Source organism: Ursus arctos, unplaced genomic scaffold (genome assembly GCF_023065955.2).
Source record: "Ursus arctos isolate Adak ecotype North America unplaced genomic scaffold, UrsArc2.0 scaffold_21, whole genome shotgun sequence".
In the NCBI taxonomy this organism is placed as follows: domain Eukaryota; kingdom Metazoa; phylum Chordata; class Mammalia; order Carnivora; family Ursidae; genus Ursus; species Ursus arctos.
In genome coordinates this window covers 412,478-435,255 of record NW_026622886.1, presented here as the reverse complement: position 1 = coordinate 435,255, position 22,778 = coordinate 412,478, and positions in this window count along the sequence as shown.

Below are 22,778 nucleotides of genomic sequence, written 5' to 3'. Positions count from 1 at the left end.
TCGATCCCAGAACGCCGGGATCACGCCCTGAGCCGAAGGCAGACACTTAACCGCTGTGCCACCCAGGCGCCCCCTTCTTGTACTTTTCAAATGCATTAATACATATTTTTAAAATTTCTCAGCTCTAATATCAATAGATGTAATCTACATAAAGCATCCTTGATATTTACAAGCATAAAGTGGTCCTGATACCAAAATGCTTGGGAACACTGGCTCAGTGGAAGAGACAGACAAGCAAATGGATAAATAAGAAATCAGAAAACTGCCCGGTGCCACGAGCATATGCTCACAGAAAGGGAAGGTCTCACCAGGAAGCTGAGCCCTGAGGATAGGAAGGAGCCTGGCCTGCAAAGCAAAGAGGCCAACCAGGGGGTGCAGGAGAGACGCTGGCACTGCCTTAGGCCCGATCAACAAAAAACAAAACACCCAAAAATACAAACCCTAGGAATTGCATGGTGGTAAGCAAGAGAGGAACAGAACATGAGGGGGATGGTGCAGACCGGGGTCCGGAGCTGACGGACATGGTATGGCTGCTGAGTGGAGAATATTCTGGAAGGGGCCGCGGTGTGCTGCATTGCGGCCAGGACACAGGTGCAGAAGCGCAGATTATAGACGGGGCCTGGCTGGGAAGGGAGGGGAGGGGATGGCTGCTGCATCCCCCTCGGATGCTTCCTCCCCTGGGAGCTCTGTCCTCCAGGGAGTGGTGCTGCCCGGGGGCGGGGGGGGGGGGGGAGGGGTTCCCTGAGCACAGTGCAGGATTACCCTGAATTGTATCTGCTACCAGCCCCCCACCGGTTGCTGAGCTCCTCAGGGGTCAGACCTACATTCTCACCTCTGTCCTTGCAAAAGCATCTGGAAAAGTCACATGTGGCATCACAGTAGTTACAGTAATACCAGCGCATTCTGTGCTGGGCACAGTTCCAAGGGCTCCACATACATCAATTTACTCAATCCTTACAACAGACATGTGATGTAAATATGACGCTTGTACCCACTTTACAGATGAGGGAACTGAGGGATAAAGTACAGGATTTGCCTGAGGTCACACCCCTGGTAGCAGCCTGGTAGGATACAGCCTGGAATTTCTGGCTAAAACCAGCCTCTCCACAGCAGGTACCCCGACACTGTTTGCTATGGGAATAAATCTGTGAATAAACAGTTGGGGGGGGTTGTTTATTCAACTAATCTCTACACTCAACGTGGGGCTTGAACTCACAACCTTGAGATCAAGAGTGGCACACTCCTCCGACTGAGCCGGCCAGGCGTCCCCACCCCTTTTCTTTACGTTTATTTAAGCGGCGCGTTTTTAAATAAGTCCGTGGAATCAGCAAAATGATACACCGTAGGCATTCCTGATTGTCGTGGGGCAGTGACAGACTCTGTCTGCTGGATGTTTTCACCCAGCTCAGTCTGATTAGCACAATCCGCTGGGAATAACTGCAGAAAACAAATATTTACTGAGCACCCAGCTGTGCCAGGCATGGTGCTAGACGCTGAGGACGTCTTCGTGACTGTGACAAAGTCCATGGGATCAGGAAGCTTCTGTTCTATCAGGGAGACAGACCTTAAGTCCAGGAACCAGCAAGAAGGACCCTCGCATGTGCTAAGTGCTGGGAAGGGAGATGGGGAGGCAGGGGGGACCGCCTTAGGTGGAAGGGTCCAGGGGCTGGAGCAGCAAGCCCCCCGCAGAGCCCCAGAAGCCTTGGTGAGGAGCAGGATTCAAGTCTGAGTAGCCTGGGAGCCGGGGAAGGATGCTGAGGTGAAGCGTAGCCTGGTCTTACCTTTATTCATTGATTTTTAGAGATTTTACTTGCGCGTGCGCACACACACACACACACACACACACACACACACACGAGTGAGTGGAGGAGCAGAGGGAGAGGGAGAAGCAGGCTCCCTGCTGAGCAGGGAGCCCAATGCGGGCTTGATGTGGGGCTCGATGCCAGGACCCCGGGATCATGACCTGAGCCGAAGGCAGATGCTTCACCAGCTGAGCCACCCAGCTGCCCCTAGTCTTAACTTTTATAAGGATCATTCCATTTGCTCTGGGGAGAACAGGCTAGAAGTACAAAGACCAGTGAGAAGCCACTTCCCTAGTCCAGGGGCCAGACTGGGGCAGTAGCGGGTGGGTTAGAATGGGATCGAGTCCGAAGATCAGACCGCGGGGATCTGCCGACAGACTAGAACCCGCTCACGCCCTGTTTTATTCCTGCCACTGCCTTACCCACCCTGCCGGGGCCTGCCGATTCTTCTTCAGGCCTGGAAGTCAAGCCCCGCTGTTCCGCCCCTCCTGTGAGTGGTCAGGGCGGCCCCTCCCGTTGGTGGCTGCCCTCTCCTGCCCTCATCGGGCAGCACTCGTGTGAGCCAAGTCTCGAGCCTGCCATCCCCTGCCAGGGGCCACTGGGTAGCCAGTGTGTGTTTACTGCACCATCGTTTAAAAGATGAATCCATGCTAACAACTCATTCTCAGCAGTAGGGGAAGGAGTCCATAAACTCTGGTACAACTATGCTCCAAAAAACTTGGAAACTGTTGAAAGGTTGGGGTAGATCTTGATGTACTGATAGGAAAGAAATCTGCAACATACACACTTTCGGTGAAAGAGTAAATTGCAGGGGCACCTGCGTGGCGCAGTCAGATAAGCGTCTGCCTGTGGCTCAGGTTGTGATCTTGGGGTCCTGGGATTGAGCCCCGTCGGTCTCCCTGCTCCACGGGGAACCTGCTTCTGCCTCTGCCCCTCCCAGCACTCAAGCTCTCTGTCTCTCTCTCTGACAAATAAAGTCTTTTTAAAAAAAAATCTTTGAAAGAGTAAATTGCACACATGAAAATATGCATGCTTTTCATTTTTATTTGAAGAGACGGGATATCTATATTTGCACAGGCAGAGAACAAAGAGTCAGAAGGACACACCTTCTGTGTGTGTCCTGAATGGTAAGTCCCCCCAGGCATAGGAAGGCAAAAGGCGAGTGATAGGACCGTTCGTATCTCTATCTTCCTACTGTCTCACGTTTTCACAATGCGTCAGTGTTGTTTTTATAATTAAAAATGCCATCTCTTCCCAAGATCCCACCCGGCCCTTGCAGGCGCTGGGGAAGCAGCTCTCCCCCTCCACACGCCCCCCATCTCCTGCTCTCAATCCTCGCAGTGCTGTGCTCCATCCTGCCACGCGGTGCCCTGCAGACTGCGTTTCCGGCTCCCAGCTTCTGGCCTCCCTCCCTGGCCTCCACCTAAAGAAGCCTCTCTTGTTTCGAGCAGTGCCCACAGCCTTGTGTGGGGACAAGCCCTCAGCCCAGTTCCTATGCTGCCAGCCCAGCCTCCCACTAAGTATTCCCATGCCCCCTTCTCCAACCTGGCCTCCCTGCCCCCTCGCTTGCCTCCCTGTCTGTAAAATAAGCAGCAGCTTTGAATCACTTTCCTGTCGGGAAACTTCTAAGGCTTCCATCGCCTAAGAATAAAATCTCCTCTGGCATGGCTTGGCTCAAGTTTCCTGCCCACTTCCAGACACTCCCCTGCTCCCTGTGCTGGGGCCACTCCAAATCCTCCTGGTTCCAAACAGGCCACAGCCTCCAGGTCGGCCTTCCCTTGTGCCTTTGCTCAAGGGGCCCTGGAACGCGGCTCAGCCCCCCACTGGTCCTCATCTCCCCACCCCCTTCAACTGACCCCCCATCAAACAAGTACTTAACTTTTGGGGCACCTGAGTGGCTCAGATGGTTAAGTGTCTGCCTTTGGCCCAAATCATGATCTCGGGGTCCTGGGATCGAGCCCCGCCCCCCCCCAGGCTCCCAGCTCAGCAGGGAGCTTGCTTCTCCCTCTCCCTCTCTGACTCTTCCCCTGTGCACTCACACTCTCTCTCTGTCTCAAATGAATAAATAAAATCTTTAAAACAAACAAGTACTTCCCTTTCAAACCCTGTGTGCAATTCCCTTCCTCCAGGAAGCATCCTCTGAACCTACCCAGGTCCTGCAGGTTAACCTCTGCCCGCCCTGTTCCGTTGCATTCCGCGCCTCCATCTAGTACGGTCCCTTCTGGGAGTCAACACACTACGGCCCATGGCCCACATCTGCTCTGCCACCGGTTTTTACGTGGCCTGTGAGCTAAGTATGGTTTTCACATCGCTAAATGGTTGAACAACAATTAAAAGGAGAGGATTTCATGACACTCGACAATTGTATGAAATGCATACAGAGGGGCGCCTGGGTGGCTCAGTCGGTAAAGCATCTGCCTTTGGCTCGGGTCATGATCTCAGGGTCTTGGGGTTGAGCCCCAGGTCAGGCTCCCCACTCAGCAAGGAGTCTGCTTCTCCCTCTCCCTCTGCCCCGACCCCAACTCATGCTCTCTCTCAAATAAATTTAAAAAAAAAATCTTAAAAAAAAAAAAGTGAAACAAACCCCCAAATTCATGGCAGCTGGATACATTTGGCGTTTAAGTAAACATGCTTCCTTTGTCGTAACTGGGTTTATCTTCATTTATGAAATGTGTTAATTTTTTAAAGATTTTATGTATTCATTTGACAGAGAGAGCGAGCACAAGCAGAGGGAGTGGCAGGCAGAGAGAGAGGGGTAAACAGGCTCTCCGCCGAGCAGGGAGCCCGATGCGGGGCTCCATCCCAGGACCCTGGGATCGTGACCTGAGCTGAAGGCAGACACTTAACCGGCCAAGCCAACCAGACGCTTGGTTGTGAAATGTGTTAATTAAGAAGTAAAGCACCATAAAACCCAACTCACTCCAGCCTCCAAAATAAACTAATCTTTATTTCATAGAACCTGGGCCATATCAAGACCAAACACACCAACTTTTCCCAAGGGGGAGCCTGCATCGGGGCTACGTAGCAAACCTCTTCCCAGCTGCCCAGGTGTGCCCTCCCACCTTTTTTTTTTTTTTTTTTTAAGATTTTATTTATTTATTTGACAGAGATAGAGACAGCCAGCGAGAGAGGGAACACAAGCAGGGGGAGTGGGAGAGGAAGAAGCAGGCTCATAGTGGAGGAGCCTGATGTGGGGCTCGATCCCATAGCTCCGGGATCACGCCCTGAGCCGAAGGCAGACGCTCAACTGCTGTGCCACCCAGGCGCCCCACCCTCCCACCTTTATAAAGCCATCAGATGCACTTCTTCCAGAACAGTCTTGTACTGAATGCCAAACAAGCCAGTGTCTCCTAGTTCATGTTTCACCATTTATTTACTGGCCCTCCGTAATTCAAGGATGTTTCTTAATAAGTTATCTCTCTCACGGATATTTTTATTTTGACTATCTATTTCAGAGGTCAAGCTAATGACAGTAATAACAATAACAGCTGCCACACAGCATATACGATAGCAGAACTGTGCTAAATATTGTATATATATTAGAAAATGATTGCATATTAAAATAAATATGAATTAAATAGGTATTTTATTTAATCCCACAATAAGTTTTAGGTAGTTAGCTTGTTATTATTATCTTCTCAAAGTTGGCTCCACACCCAACGTGGGGCTTGAACTCCCAACCCTGAGATCAAGATTCACAAGCTCTAATGACCGAGTCAGCCAGGCGCCCTGGTATTTAGCTTCATTTAGAAAATACCTATGCATTATAAATCGATTACACCAAAATATAAATATTCAAAGGAAATGTACACAGCTTAATAAAAACTTGACATTCTTAAAATACATCACACCAAGAAGCTCAAAGAGCAGTTAAAAACACATTTTGAACATTGTAGGTCAGTTTTCGTCTACACAGTAAAACGGAAGTGTTTTGACTGTGGATGTGAGTAGTGCTGCCGATAGGCTTCAGTGGCATTAAGAAGTTTTCTAACTGTAATCTTTCTCATTGAATATTTTTTTTTAAAGATTTTAATTATCCATTTGAGGGAGACCTCGAGTCAGGGGGGAGGAGGTGTGTGGAGCAGAGGGAGAAAGACCAGCACACTCCACCGTAAGGGCTCCTCAGGGCTCCATCCCAGGACCCTGAGATCATGACCTGAGCTGAAGTCAGATGCTTAATTGACTGAGCCACCCAGGCGCCCCTCGCTGAACAATTTTTTTTAAAAACCTATTTGTATCTATCACTTATTCTATGCTGGACACTGAGCCAGGCACTTCCCATTATCACATTGATTTAATGATTCAGTACATATGAAGTTCTGAGAACCGTGCTGGAAGTAGCGAGTGCCCGGTAAATGTTGGCTGTTATTATCTCAATCTTCACATACCTACTCATTTCTAATGAGGGAAGGATTATTATGCCCCACCACAAAGGAGGGCATGGTGCTGTGTCCAGAGTGGCGCAGCTGGTCAGTGGCAGAGTCCAGTGGAGGTCGGGTTGGTCTCCTCTTACACTTGGTGGCTCATCAGAAAATATATGCATTAAATTTAAGTCTCGTTCAGACATATGACATAATGTAGACCCCATGTGGTCTGGAGAACTCATTCCCTCTGGGAATTGGAGGTGATGGGGGAGAGGGGACATGGGATGCACAGACTGCCAGAAAACCCATGAAAACTGGCCCTACCTTGCACACAGCCTCCAAGAGGGCTCGTGCCTCCAGGTTTGCTCAGAAGCAGCTCTGCACCAGGGACAATAGGGAGGCTGGAAAATCAGTCAGCACTTGCTGACTGCCCTGGAGAGCTAACCTAACAGACCCGTGACCCGTGACAACACAGACAAAGACAAAGCAACCGCAAACCAGGGTAAGGGAAGAAAAGTGACAGGGTGCTGAGCGAGGGACTAGGGTTACAACTTCAGATGTTCAGAAAGCAGTTTCTTACAGTTTTCCTATTTATCTCTTAAATGTTACATAATCAGATCCTATGGGCAAAAGAAGCTATACAGTCTCCTTCTTTTCTATCTATCTGCCACTTTCCATAATGATAAACCGGATGGATGAGGCCAAGGAAATAGGAATCTATTTCTATCTAGCACTTTATCGATCAGCCAGTAAGTATGTTCTAAATGATACAGGTAAGGTGGGTCTTACCACTAAATGGGTCCCTTTCTGTCTCCCATTACTTTGCTGAAGTTTAATCTAGCAACTATTTAGCCCACTTGGACATAGTTCTAGAATAATCAGATCCCAAGACCGAAGAGGCTGCAGTAGGGTGGGGGGCTGGCAGGAGGCGCTGCAGGTCCGCCCCGGGCGGAAGTCAACCCCGGCGCCCGGATTCCCCGCCGACGGAGCCCTGAGCCCTGCGAGGTGCCGCGCGCTTGGGGGTCCCGCCGTGCCCCCGGCCGTCGCGGGCCATCCAGCGGCCCCTTGCACCCGCGTCCTTCCCCGCTTTGGCTCGCGTTCACCCTAAACCCTGCAGCGCCCGCCTCCGTCAGTCCTGGCCCCCATGAACCGCCTGCCCGGCAGAGCCGCTTAATAGGGCTGAATCGGGGTATAAGCGGGTCTTCCTCTACCTACCTCCCACCCACCAAGGGCCACAAGCCGCCAGCAGACGCCGCCCCGCCGTCCTCACTTAAGGAAGTTCTGTTTCGCCAAAAAAAGAATCGCGCGCGCGCACACACACACACACACACACACAAAGTAGCACAAGCCTCGACCAGGATGGAGATGCAACCCGCACCCGAAGGCGTTCTAGAGGGAGACCGACTCGGGGAGAGGGCTGCGCAGTGAGGACGCCTCCACACACAGACACACACCCCCAGCTCTCCTCCGGCCCCCGCCGCGCTGCCCCGGAGCGCGTGCCCACCGCGTGCTCTCGCCAAGCCCCTTCCCCCAACGACCCCCGGCGAGCGTCTGCCCGCGCGCTCTCCCCCGCCACGCCGCCCCCACCGACCCCCGGGGCGCGTGCCCGCCCGCGCGCTCTCGCCGCGCTTCCCCGCGCGCCCATCCACGGTAACCTCTCGCTCCCCGCCTTCCCCGCGCCACCCCCGCACGTGAAAGCAAATCAGCGCCACAAAACCATCCAAAGGGCCGGAGGCAGGTGGTGGTGGGTGGCGGGGAAAATCAAATCCAATTGAATTGGACCCCTGCCCGCCCCTCGGGATGGGGTTGGGTTAAAATCCTTACCTCTGCTTCCTCAGCGGCAAGCCGAGGGCCTTGATGGACATTTTTTTCCTGGGGCCCCTCCGAGCGCCTCTGAGCGTCTCTGCCGCCTTGAGCCTGGAGACTTCTGCAGACAACACGGGGACTGAGCGGCCGGTTCACGGAGCAGGAGATCCTGAGACGAGGAACAGGAGCGAAGTGGAAAGGCCGTGGTTAAAACGCAGCTGGTGGTAGTTAATGCACGTGCGTGGCGCCGACCGGATGGACCCAGTTCGGGGCGCTGTGGCCCGAGGCCCACGAGAAAACCACGCCTGCACTGCCTGAGCCCGCAGGGCTTGTTGAAGGAATGAAGCAGGGTGGGGGCACCTCACATCTCGGCCCAAGGACAGTGGGGGCAGGCCTGACCGCTGTGTTTGGGAGAGTCCAAAAAAGGACAGGGTGCCAGGGCCGAACTTAACCTCCCTCACCAGGTTCCCTGCCACCTCCCCTGCTGTGGGGGGCGGACGTGATCACCACCCTGACCTCCTCGGAACTGTTTTGCTTGGTAAATGTTAATTTAGCGAGGCCCATCGCTAGGGCCATCAAGAAAGCTGAGGTGCGGGCTCTGGGAATAATTGTTGCCATCCACATAGTGATGGGAAACAAAGGAGAAGAAAAATTAAATTTCCTTACTCCCTACAGCCCATTGACAAATCCTTGAAACAGGCAGAGTGACATTCCTCTTGGAACTCAGCTGCCTCGATGTTAATACTTGGCTAACTAGGGGCGCCTGGGTGGCTCAGTCCGTTGAACGTCTGCCTTCAGCTCAGGTCCTGATCCTAGGGTCCTGGGATGAAGCCCCACGCTGGGCTCTGCTCAGTGGAGAGCCTGCTTCTCTCCTTCCCTCTGCTGCTCTCTCTGCTGCTCCCCCTGCTGTGTGCTCTCTCTGTCAAATAAATAAAAAATTCTAAAAAAACAAAAAACTTGGCTAACTAGCCATCCGGGAAATACACATCAAAACCACAATGAGATATCATCTTACACCAGTTAGAATGGCCAAAATTAACAAGACAGGCAACAACAAACGTTGGCGAGGATGTGGAGAAAGGGGAACCCTTACACTGTTGGGAATGCAAGCTGGTGCAGCCACTCTGGAAAACAGGATGGAGGTTCCTCAAGACGTTAAAAATAGAGCTACCCTATGACCCAGCAATTGCACGACTAGGTATTTGCCCCAAAGATACAGATGTAGTAAAAAGAAGGGGCATGTGCACCCAATGTTCATAGCAGCAACGTCCACAATAGCCAAACTGTGGAAGGAACCGAGATGCCCTACAACAGACGAATGGATAAAGAAGATGTGGTCCATATGTACAATGGAATATTACTCAGCCATCAGAAAGCATGGATACCCAGCATTTGCATCGACATGGATGGAACTGGAGGGGATTATGCTAACTGAAGTAAGTCAATCAGAGAAAGACAATTACCATACGGTTTTGCTCACATGTGGAACATAAGGAATAGCACAGAGGACCACAGGGGAAGGGAGGGAAAACTGAATGGGAAGAAATCAGAGAGGGAGACAAACCATGAAGGACTCTGGACTCTGGGAAACAAACTGAGGGTTACAGAAGAAAGGGTGTGGGGGGATGGGGTAACCGGGTGGGGGTATTAAGGAGGGCCCCTGTTGGGATGAACACTGGGTGTTATGCACAGCTAATGAATCCTGGAACACCACATCAAAAACTTATGATGTACTCAATGCTGGCTAGCTGAACATAAAAGAAAAAAAATACTTGTGTAAGGGAAAAGGCAATCTTAGCCTGACCCCCAGGATACTGTGAGTCTGCTTTAACGTATAAAAATTCCTTTGGAGGGCGCCTGGGTGGGTCAGTCAGTGAAGTGTCTGCCTTCAGCTCAGGTCATGGTCCCAGGGCCCTGGGACGGAGCCCCCGCATCGGGCTCCCTGCCCAGCGGGGAGCCTGCTTCTCCCTCTCCCTCTGCATCTCCCTCTCGCTCTCTGTCAAATAAATAAAATCTTAAAAAAAATAAATTAAAAAAAAAATCCTTTGGAAACTTTATCTCTAAACCCCCTAAGATACATGTTGGCAGTCATCCCCCAAGCACATGGCCCACTGATACACATCTGAAGGGTCTCCTAAGGTTTTTTAGACAATAATAAATGACCTTTTCCTAACAATAGCTAGGCCCTTCAAGGTCCTGGAAACCTTGCTTCCAAAATTTCTTAGAGACACACTATCCCTAACCCCCTCCCAACTTGAAAGTGTATAACCGGCCACTCCTCATGACCCCAGTGCCGGGTCGTGTCCTGGTGCTTTAATAAAACCACCTTTTTGCACCAAAGATGTCTCAAGACTTCTTTCTCGACCATTTGCTCTGAGCCCCACCCCTTCAAGCCACATCCACAGCGACCATGGGCTGTGACGCCACCAGCCCGTTTCTGCTTGTCTTTGGCTGGGCTCCCTGGGAAACGGAATCGCACGTCTGAGATGTGCTTCCAGCAAGCACAGTGGGCAGTGTTCTCAGGAGGGCAGCGGCGAGTCAGAGAAGCTGGACTGGGCGGCAGTGGAGCTGCCGTGCGGTTGGGGGCCTTACCCACTTCCGTAGGGAGCTCAGGAGCTGAGACGGTCCTCTAGAGTTGGTCCTGAATCGAGGTAAGGGGGCTGGCCCTTTGTAACCCTGCATAGACCAGTCACTGGCCGTGAACTGCCCTGGGGAGGGCATTCTCCAGGGCACGGTGGCTCCCTTTGGTGACGGGCAAGTCTCAGGGAAGAACTCAGCTGAACTAAGCCGTCACAGCCAACACGGGACCCCCGCAGCTTGAGGATGGCGCCTCTGCCCCAGGGGCATTCTCGGTGGCGCAGCACGGCACCCGCTACACTCCTTGAGAGCAGCCTCGTGGACTCTCCTCTGCTCTCCTAACACCTTTTGTTTCCCTGCTACTTAGGCTGTAGGGGTGGATGATGGTCATACCACAGCTCCTAATTAAAATAATAATAATAATGTTCCATTCTAAAGACAAGCCCAGAGTAAAGGTGAAATGCCAAGTGCAATCCCAAATTTCTGGAGTAGAGACCTTGGCCCCACTTGGGTCAGGTTGCCCACCCCGGTAATTGATTCTGGCCTAGGGATGGAATCCAAAATATAAATATGGCTGCCCAGGGCCTACCGTTGCGACTGCGCGGTTGGGAGAGGGGACAGATTCCCCCCAAAGGAGAATTACTGTGTGAGGCACTTACGCCTACAAGTAGGAGCTCCTGCAATGAGTAGGAGCTTCTGTGCTGACATAATAAGATATGCCAGGGCTTGGGAGGGCGGAAGTGTGACATTCTCGGAGAATTCGCCATTTCTTTATTCAACAAATATTCCAAGGGAAGAAGACAGACACTGAACAAGCACGCAGGTTTATGAGGTGGTCCTAAGTCCCACAGAGACATGCAAAGCCAGGAAGAGACCACTGGTCATGGCAGGTGAGGGTGGGGGCTGCTCTTCAAACAGGGGTCAGGGCAGCTGGCACTTTGGAGCCAAGACCTAAGGGAGGGGAAGGGAAGTGGCCTGGTGTGCCTGAGGTAGAGAGGAGAGGCTCGCCAGACTGGGGCTGGGGCTGGAGGGGAGGAAGGATGTCACCAAGGGGCAGGGCCAGATCCCACATGACCTTGAGAGCTGTGGGGAGGACTTGGGCTTTCTGTGGGATTGGAGGGTGGGCCACAATGTGGGAAACAAAGGCAAAAGAAAAAAAATTAAATTTCCTTCCTGCATACAGCCCACTGACAAGACCTTGAAACAGACAGAGTGACCTTCCTCTGGGAGCTCGGCCACCTCAATGTTAATACTTCGTTAAGGGCAAAAAGGCAACTTGACCTTAACTCGACCTCCCAACCTCCGGGATCCTGTAAGTCTACTTTAACATGTAAAATTTCCTTTGGAAACTTACTTTTATCTCTAGCCCCCCCACCCCACCCAAGATATCTGTTGGCAGTCATCCCCCAAGGATATGACCCGATATACATCTGAAGGTTCTCAGGACTAGGGTTTTACTAGACAGTCGTAAATGACCTTTTCCTAACAACAGTCAGCCCCTCAGGGTCCTGGAAACCTTGCTTCCAAATTCCTTAGAGACTTACACTATCCCTAACCCCCTCCCAACTTGAAAGCAGATAATTAGCCACTCCTCATGACCCCAGTACAGCTCTTTCTGCCCACCGGTCCTGTCCCCGTGCTTTAATAAAACCGCCTCTTTGCACCGAAGACGTCTCAAGAATTCTTTCTTGGCCATCGGCTCCGAACTCCAATGTCTTTCCTACGTCAGGCCAGGAGTTGTTGCAGAAGAGACTGGAGAAATATGCTGGACCCTGGAGAGGGCAAGCTGAGGACAGAGCAGAAGCTGACACCCCCCCCACACTCCCAGGTGGGATCTGTGTGACATTCCTCAGGCACTCCGGCTGCCCTAAAACTAAGGGAAGGAAAAAAACCAAAAGCACCAAATGGTTCACTAATAGAGATCACAGTCCAGCAAGACTTGAGTCTCCCTCTGTTTGCAAATGTCTTAGTGATTGACAAGAAAAAAGCTTTCTTATCCATAACCTAACTTCCAGAAGGAAACTCCCAACTATCTTAATGTCCCTTTTCCCATACCTCCCCCAACTCCCAAGTCTATAATCAGCCACTCCTCACAACCCCAGGGCAGCAGCGCTTTCTGCCCGTGGGTCCCACCCCTGAACTTGAATGAAATCACCCGTCTGTACTGGAGATGTCTCAAGAATTCCTTCCTGACTTTCCACTCCAGACCTCACCTACATTGAAAAAACCCACATCAGGTCCCGCCCGTGAAGCTGCTTCCATGCCGACCCGGGCAGTGGAGACGTTCTGTGGGCTGGGGAACGATGTGGCAAGATTATGGTTTTACAGAAGTTCTCTCATGTAAAGTAATGGTCCCCAGGCTTAGGCTTGCAGAGACCAATCAAATAGCAACAACGAGAACACCAAAAACTTCTTAAATGCTGAACACACATCCATCCTATGGCCTACCAATTCCATCCCTAGTATCTACCCTACAGAAATCCATATATATATATTCATCAAGAGACATGACGAGAATGTTCTTAGCAGTAAAATATGGTAGCTCCCAACTGGAAACCACTTACATTCGTCAGTAGTAGAATGGATAAGTACGTTGTACAACATTCCTATTGTGACATATCACACAACAATGAACAAGAGAGATCACAGAATGTCACCAACATGATGAAGAACAAAAGCCAAACACAACAGATCCTTCCTCTATGACTCCATTTATATGGGGTAGAGAAACAGGTCAACCCAATCTCTGCTGTTAGATTCCGGTTAGTGGTGACTCTGGAGGAGAGGGTGATTGCTGGAAACATCAGAGGCTTCATGGGGTGCTGGGACTTCTCCAGTTCCTGATCCATGTATTGTGTGAGGACGTGTTGAGCTTGTGAACATTCATCAAGCTGTACATTGAGGAGTACATGCACTTTTCTATATTATGTTCTACTTCAAAAAAAATTAATTTAAAAATACCTTCGCAGGGGCGCCTGGGTAGCGCAGTCAGTTGAGCCCCTGACTGTTGGTTTCAACTCAAGTCGTGATCTCAGGGTCACGAGATCGAGCCCTACATCGACTCTATGTTCAGCACAGAGTCGACTTGAGACTCTCCCTCTCCCGGTGCCCAACACTGCCTCCCCAAAATAAATAAATCTTTAAAAAAGACAAAAGCATCTGACTCTTGCTTTCAGTTCAGGTCTAGATCTCTGGGTCATGAGTTCAAGCCCCACGTTGGGCTCCACACTGGGCATGGAGCCTACTGAAAAACAAAACAAAATAAAACAAATCTTTGCACCTAGACCTACCATTGCCAGTTTGTTTGTTTTTTAAGATTTTATCTATTTATTTGACAGAGAGAGAGAGAGCAAGCGAGCAACAAGCAGGCGGAAGGGCAGAGGGAGAAGGAGAAGCGAAGCCCCGTGCAGGCCTCGACCTGAGCTGATGGCAAACACTTCACTGAGCCACCCAGGCACCCCTGCAATTTGTTATTTTGCAACTGAGGCTATTGTACCAAGAAGGTAAGATGTCGTAATTACAGGATACATGGGCTTTCTTGAAATACAATTGATTTATCTTTTGAAAATCTTTCTGCATATTTTTATTGGCTGTGAACTCACGTTGGAGCTCACTGGTGTATGAAGTAGGTTGGCGTGGGAAGATATAAGTCCAGACAGGGACAATGGCCATCTGGGTAATGTGATGGTGACAGTGGGAGGGTGAGGCAGGGCTGGGGACATGTCTCAACTTAGAACCAGTGAGACTTGTTGGCAATTTAGGGTTGAGGATGATTGAATTTCTTTTTGCTTGGGAACCTGGAAGATGGTGATGCTGTTACTTGAGACAGAAAATAAAGGAGGAATCCATTGAGGGAGGTGTTAAATTTCATTGTGGGCATGTTACGTTTTAAGTACCTGCTAAATCATACAGGAGTATTTATCTGGGAGGCAGTTGGAAAAGTGGGTTTGGAGGGATCAAAGACCAAAACTTAAGGGCTAAAATTAAAAAGTCTTAGAAGAAAATATCGGGGAAAATATCTTCATGATATTGGATTTGACGACTGCATGGACATGACTCCAAATGCACAGGCAACGAGAGAAAAAAATAAAATCGAACTTCCTTACAATTGAGAACTTTTCAGCATCAAAGGATATTTATCGAGAAAGAGAAGAGATAACCCACTATCTACCTCATTAACCCGCATATATAAAGAAGTCCTAAAAGTCAGCAACAAGGGGCGCCTGGGTGGCACAGCGGTTAAGCGTCTGCCTTCGGCTCAGGGCGTGATCCCGGTGTTATGGGATCGAGCCCCACATCAGGCTCCTCTGCTGGGAGCCTGCTTCTTCCTCTCCCACTCCCCCTGCTTGTGTTCCCTCTCTCGCTGGCTGTCTCTATCTCTGTCGAATAAATAAATAAAAAATCTTAAAAAAAAAAAAAAAAGTCAGCAACAAAACACCGAACAACCCAATTCAAAAATGGACAAAGGACTTAGACATTTCTTCAAAGAATATATACAAATGGCCAATAAGCCCATGACAAGGTCCTCAACAACATCAGTCATTACAGAAATACAAATCAAACCACAGTGAGATTCCATTTCACATGTACTAGGATGGCTAGAACTGAAAACGCAGCAAAGAACAAGTATTGTCAAGGACGCAGAGAAATCGGAGCGCTTGTGCCTTGCTGGTGAAACGTAAAATGGTGTAGCCACCGTGGGAAACAGTTTGGCCCTTTCTCACAACGTGGAACTCGTAACTACCATGTGACCCAGCGATTCCATTCCCAGGTGTATACGCAAAAGAACTGAGAGTGAGAACTTGAACAGACGAACTCGTACACCCGCGTTCACAGCAGCATCATTCACAATAGCCACAGGGTGAAAACAACCCAAGTGTCCATCAGCAGATGAAGGGATGGACAAAGTGTGTATATAAATATAATATATATTATATACGTACTACATATATGCAATGGAATATCATTCAGACGTGAAAAGGAATGACATTTTCAGATATGCTACAACATGAATGGACCTTGAAAACATGCTTAGTGAAATAAGCCAGCCACAGAGGGTCAACCATTATATGATTCCACTTACAGGAGGTCCCTAGACTAGGCAAATTCATAGAGACAGAAAGTAGATTTGAGGTTACCAGAGTTTGAGGGGAAAAGGATTGGGGAGTTATTAATTAATGGATAGAGTTTTTGTTGGGGATGATGAAAAAGTTTTGCATGTACCTAGTGATGATGGTCGTACAGCATTCTGAATGCCACTCAATTGTACATTTACAAGTGGTTAAAATGATAAATGTGTTATGTATATTTTAACATACACACAAACACACGCACACCACAAAGCAGGCAAAAAAAAGAGGCTGGAACTCGGGGAGAGATCAATGCTGGAGATGATAATATGAAGTTGAGCGCTAGTCTGAGCTCACCCAGGTGGGTCACACAGCAAGAAAGCAAGACCAAAGATGAAACTCCAGCAAACTCCACTTGTAAGGACTGCAGAGGAGCAGGAAGAAGGAAGAGGAGGAGAGGAGCTAGCAACAGATTTAAAAGGAACAGTTGGGGAGGCAAGGGTGGGAGGAAGGGGAGGGGAGCCAGGAGAGGTATCACGGGACCACCCTGGGAGGGTCAACAGGTGAGGAATGATGTCCAGGGCCACTATGACTTCAAGTTCATCAAGGAAGAAGCAACTGCTTCTTCTAAAGCCTCTGCACAAGATCCTTGGTCACCTTCACGTGAGTCATTTTATTTTTTTTTTAAGATTTTATTTATTTATTTGAAAGAGAGAGGGGGAGTGGGAGCAAGGGGGGGTGGGCAGAGGGAGAAGCAGGTCCCTCACTGAGCAAGGAGTCTGATACGGGGCTCCATCCCAGGACCCTGAGATCATGACCTGAGCCGAAGGCAGATGCTTCACCGACTGAGCCACCCCGGCGCCCCAGCGTGAGTCATTTTAGTGGTAGAGTCTAGCAGGCCAGTGGCCTGCACAATGAATGGACGGTGAGAAAGCAGAAAAATCAATCAAGTTTGCATAACCGTAAAAAACATATGTGGATCAAAGAGAAGAGAAAGATCAAATAATGGCTGAAGAGGAAGGTGGGCCAAAGGAGTTGGGTTTGCTTGTTGAAGATCTAAGTACTCTGAAGATGAAAGAAGGGAGCGATGATGGTCCAGAGGCTCCGAAGAGGCAGGAGGTCAAGGTGTGTCGAGAACTGAAAGGATGGGTCGACACTGGAGAGATGAAAGAACGCCCCTTTCTCGGGGCGCCTGGGTGGCACAGCGGTTAAGCTTCTGCCTTCGGCTCAGGGCGTGATCCCGGTGTTATGGGATCGAGCCCCACATCAGGCTCCTCCGCTAGGAGCCTGCTTCTTCCTCTCCCCCTCCCCCTGCTCGTGTTCCCTCTCTCGCTGGCTGTCTCTATCTCTGTTGAATAAATAAATAAAATCTTTAAAAAAAAAAAAGAATGCCCCTTTCTCTAAGGGTGGACATGGATGCCGTTACAGGGGAGGGGGTCAGGCTTTCAGAGCCCAAACTAAGATGTGTGGTCTAAAAAATGCAAGTATACTTTCAGGAACAAAGCCACCAATGGTGCCCGGTGCTTCTGAAACTTCAACATGCATGCAAATCACGCCGGCATCTGGTTGTGAAAAGGTAGATTCTGACTGAGTGGGTCTGAGACTCTGGACCTCCAGCAAGCTTCCCGGTGAGATAGATACTAGTGATCTGTGTGCCACGGATTGGAGCCCAGTCCCGTAGCCACTAGCCACGTGTGGCTGTCAAGCTTTCAAATGGGGCAAGTCTGAATTGAGAGGTCTTAAGTGCAGTAAGTATAAAAAACTCACCGGATTTCCAAGACTTAATATGAAAAAAAAATTGTAAAACATCTCAGTAATGTATATATGCTATATATTTTTCATTTTGTTTTTGTATTTTATTGTGGAAAATTTCAAACATACACAATAGTAAAGATTAATGTAACAAGTCCCCATATACCTATGCTATGGGTTGAAATGGGTCCCCCCAAAAAAGATGGTGGAGTCCTAGCCCTCAGTACACCTGGGGACATGACCTTATTTGGAGAGGATCTTTGTAAAGATAATGAAGTTAAAATGAGGTCATTAATCCAATACAACAGGTGTCCTTATAAAAGGGGGAAATTTGGACACAGGGTCAGACATACACCGAGAACAGACTATGTGAACCCCCAGAAAACACCGTGTGGAGACAAAGGCAGAGACTGGAGTGATCTGGGATACCACTATCCCAGGTATCCCAGGGACAGATTGTCCCCCAAGACTTCAGACAGAACCAACCCTGCCCACATCCTGATCTTGGACTTCCGCCGTCTAGAACTGACCGGCAAGAAATTTCCGCTGTTTCAGTCCGCATTCGTGGTACTTTGTTCCAGACAAACTAAACAATCCATCGCCAAATTTCATCTCCACCCATACCCACTTCTCAGATGATTTTAAAGGCAAAAGTAAGGAGGAGGAAACATTCCAAATAGAACGCCACCCCAGGCCAGGGCCTCTGCTGTGGTGAGGATGGGTGCCACAGTGGGTCCCAGGGCCCCCTGGGATGATCATGCAGAAGTGGAAGTGTTCAGTCGTCCTAATGATGGGGAGTTGGGTTCGGACAAGCTTTTCCTTCATGGAGTGTGGTCCTCTCCACGTCAGGGGCCAAGCTGAGCCTTATAACTTCGCCTGAGCCTTCACACTCACTCCAGACAGGGGCCAGATCCACGATTAGACACGATTACAGTATGAGCACACAATTTAAACAAAGGTGCCTCCCTCTTACTTCTCCATTCCAATCTCGAAATAAGCCCTAATCAGTTTAAATCGGGATCAAATCAACAGAGTACAGCTAGTAGGGATGTGGTCTGACTTCAATTTTTTCTTGACCCTTATCTTTCCTCTCCTACTTTTAAAAAAAATTTTATTTATTTTTTTTGACAGAGAGAGAGAGAGCTCCCGAGAGAGCACAAGCAAGGGGAGCAGCAGAAGGAGAGAGAGAGAGAAGCAGGCTCCCCGTTGAGCAGGGAGCCCAATGCGGGGCTCCATCCCAGGACCCCGGGATCATGACCTGAGCCGAAGGCAGGCATTTAACGACTGAGCCACCCAGGCGCCCCCTCTTCTGCTTTTCTTTTTTTTTCTTTTTTTTTTTTTAGTTCTACAGTACTTCTCTTCCCATTACTCTTGGGTGCCCACATACCCAGCCCCCCCCCGTGAGACCGAGCCCCTGGAAACCACAGCCTGGCCTCACTGCCTCTGCACCTCACCTATTCACTGTTTGATTCTCCGCATCAGAATTCTGACCCCATCCTGCCACGGAAATGAATGGCCTCCTAACCTCACCCTCTCGTTAGGGTGGTTCCATCTTCAATTTTTGCTGTTCTCTCTGGAGCTCTTGAGTCTGTCAACCCCTCCCTTCTTGACACTTAATCCTCTTTTTTGGTTTCCCAGAGACCATGCATTGCTGCTTCTCCTTCCATGGGTCTGACCATACTGCCTAAAGCTCCCTTTGTGCGGTCCCCTCCCCTTGACTGTCCAGGAAACACTAGGGCTCCTGAGTATCTCCTGGACCTTCTCACGTGACATGCCCCCCACCCCCAGCAGACTTCATTCATCGCTATGGCATCACTTGCCTCCTGGATGCCCCTGGTTCCAGTGCTATACCACCTCCATCCTTCAGAGCACTGAACATTGTCTTTTCATTATATGTCATATACAGAAGGGTATAGAAGATATCTACAACATTTTAAGGATTTATGAAAATAATAAGGCAAACACCCATATCACCACCACACAGATTAAGATGAAAATATCACCATGACCTTAGGAGTCTACGTGCCTCTTCTTTATTTTTTATTTTTTTAATTTTTTAAAAAGATTTTATTTATTTATTTATTTGACAGACAGAGAGACAGCCAGTGAGAGAGGGAACACAGCAGGGGGAGTGGGAGAGGAAGAAGCAGGCTCCCAGTGGAGGAGCCCGATGTGGGGATCGATCCCAGAACGCCGGGATCACGCCCTGAGCCGAAGGCAGACGCTTAACCACTGAGCCACCCAGGCGCCCCTATGTGCCTCTTCTTTAAAAAAAAATCAAAATAAAAATAAAAAAATTTATTATTTATTTGAGAGGGAGAGAGAATGAGAGAGAGAGAGCACGAGGGAGGGGGGTCAGAGGGAGAAGCAGACTCCCCGCTGCGCAGCGAGCCCCGTGCGGGACTCATCCTGAACTCCAGGACCGTGATGTGAGCTGAAGGCAGTTGCCTAAACGACTGAGCCACCCAGGCGCCCTGTGTGCCCCTTCCTGGTCACATCCCTCAGAGTAACATTTCTCCCCTTGCTGCCCCGTCTAGTTTACCCCTATGCATTAATCCAAAATCGATACAGCTTGGATGCTCCCCGTCTAGGATGGGCCAAGTGGCTTCTGTTGAGCGACCTTTCACAGATAACAACTGTAAATCCTGGGAAAAACAGAAAAGACAATGACCTGAAGGCACTAGAAAACAACCAAAACAAGGCAGATACTGGATGGGAGTTGGTACTTGGAAGAAAAGAAAGGAACTGTGTGAGTTTGCCACTTTTAGAGCTGACTTTTAGCCTAAAAGCTGGCCCCAGTTTTCACCACGTGGGCAACTGAAATCTGGATAGAAATCCACAGTCTTAGGCCCCTGGGTGGCTCAGTTGCTTAAGTGTCTGACTCTTGATTTCAGCTCAGGTCGTGACCTCAGGGTTGTGAGATCGAGCGTCATGTCTGGCTCTGCACTGAGTATAGAGCCTGCTTAAGACTGCTGAATATTCTCTCTCTCTCTCCATTCTCTCTCTGTGTGCCTGAGTGGTTCAGTTGGTTAAGCGTCTACCTTTGGCTCAGGTCATGATCCTGGGGTCCTTGGATCGAGCCCCAAGTTGGGCTCCCTGCTCAGCGGGGAGCCGGCTTCTCCCTCTGCCCCTCCACCCCTCGTGTTCTCTCTCTCTCTCAAATAAATAAATAAAATCTCAAAAAAAAAAAAAAAAGATTCTCTCTTCCTCTCCCTCTGCCCCTCACCCCCTCACATACACCTTGCGTGCTCTCTCTAAAAAAAAGAAAAGAAAAAGAGGTTGTGGCAACGACAGCAGCTGGGAATTAAGGAGGAGAATTCCAAAGGAGACATCCAGACAGGAGGAGCCCCCAAGTCTGTGTACATATTTTGTCCAAATCTCTGACCACTGAACTACAGGCATGGGGCAGACTCCAAGCAGCCCAGCTACGGCTCAAAGAACTGAACTGAAATTTGAGCTGCTTCTCACTGCAGAGAAGACAGACTTCACAGAACTTCAGCCGAGTTAACCGTCCACCAAAACAGACAAATCAATCCTCTCTGGAACAGAAACAGAATCCAGACTCCAAGGAATGGATCACTTACAATAACCAGAACACAATCCAAATTACTCCACATACAAAGGAAACAGGAAAATATGACCAAGAGGAAAAAAAATCAATGGAAACAGACCCCCAAAGAACCCAAATGTTGTAATGAGTGAAGATACTGAAAGTAGCTTTAGTGACCGCACCTCCAGCAGCACCAGTGTCTCCCCGCGTCGCCGTTTTGGACCTCCGTCCCCACCTCGGCTCGAAATGGACCCCAGCTGTCCCGGCTCCAACCCGTGGCTCTCACACCTGCACCAGCGATGCAGCCCGGGGAAGCCATGGCGCCGCCGCCCCTTGGGGGGGCAGGAGCCACCGGGGCTCTGGCAGGAGGCCGGGCACTCTGCATTTGCTCCTCCCACAACGCCCTGTGGACCTTCCTGGCAACCAGGGGTTACGGCGCACCCCAGCCTGCAGGTGGCTGCACTTTTTTTTTTAAGGTTTTATTTATTTATTTGACAGAGAGAGAGAAGGAGAAGCAGACTCCCGGATTCTGGGCTCCATCCCAGGCCCCGGGGATCATGACGCGAGTCAAAGGCAGATGCCTTATTGACAGAGCCATCCAGGCGCCCCGGCGGTTGCACACTTTGAATATCACTCCAGAAGGGTGCATCTGGCGCGGGCCAAGAGTTGGCTTCACTGCGCAACTAATGAATCATCGAACTTTACATCGGAATCCGGGGATGTACTGTATGGTGACTACCACAATATAATAAAAAATCATTTAAAAAATAAATAAAAATAAAAAGTAAAAAAAAAAAAAGAGTTGGCTTCACTGGGTCAAGATCTGTTGGTTAGGGTGAACTCTATTTTGTGACCTTTAAGGTCTAAGTGAAATCAAATGAAAACCCACTGTCCCTGGACAAGAGAATGCAAAGGAGAAGCTGTGGGTATTCTCAGGAAGGGCTTGCTATTTGCTTTTTGTTGTGGTTGTTGGTTTGGCTTTTGTTTGTTTAAAAGAAATAAGAGAGTCATCTCCCTCCACCATTATCAGTCACCCACAGGCTCTAAGGGAACAGATGAGGCCCTCTCCTGGGGCATGAAGGAGAGGGGAGGAGGGGACACGCCCCAAAGAGTACTTGGGCCCCTGTGCCTTAGGGCAGTAGGACAGGGCCGATTGGCCGGCAGATTGGCCGGCAGCCAGCTCAGCATAAGGACGGCAGAGCACAGAGCTCTTACCACTGCGGCGGGGCGCGGGACACCGGGTTCCCAGCCGGGGACTAAGAGGCAACAGAGTTTTCAGTAGTTCCAGAGTTTGCCAAGATGCCCTGGGGGATGTGGCTCACTCCGAAGTTCCCTGCGCCAGGACCCTGCACACCCACCACGACCCAGCGTTTCTGTCCACCCCCCCCCCCGCAGGCATTCACGTTCCCTCTGCAACCCCAGGCTGCTGAGACGCCCAGCGCACCAGCCCCTCCGTCATCGCAGGCTGGGCCCTCACTGGTCACTGCCTCAGTGAGCTCCGGCTGCACCCTGTCCCCTGACTCAGGGGCAGCATCCCTGAATCTGTGCCCAAACAAAAGACGGTCTGCTCAGTCTTGAGGCCTCAGGAGCACACTCCCGCTCACTCCGCGCACCCTGCAGGGCGTTTGCTCAGAGCCCAGTCCGGTCTGGGGGGAGCCGAAGCAGGTCCCGCTTTGTCAGGGCCCCTGGGACCAGGTGTGCATTTGTGTAGAGTAGTGACCTCTCCGTGTGATTCCCGAGGGGAAGTAAGATCAGAGCTGCACCTGGGCTGTAGGGGGAGGGGGTGGCGGTAGGAGGGGATGTGGGGCAGGGCAAGGGATTTCTCTTGTCTTCCTGGGGGTCACTGGAACGGGAGGTC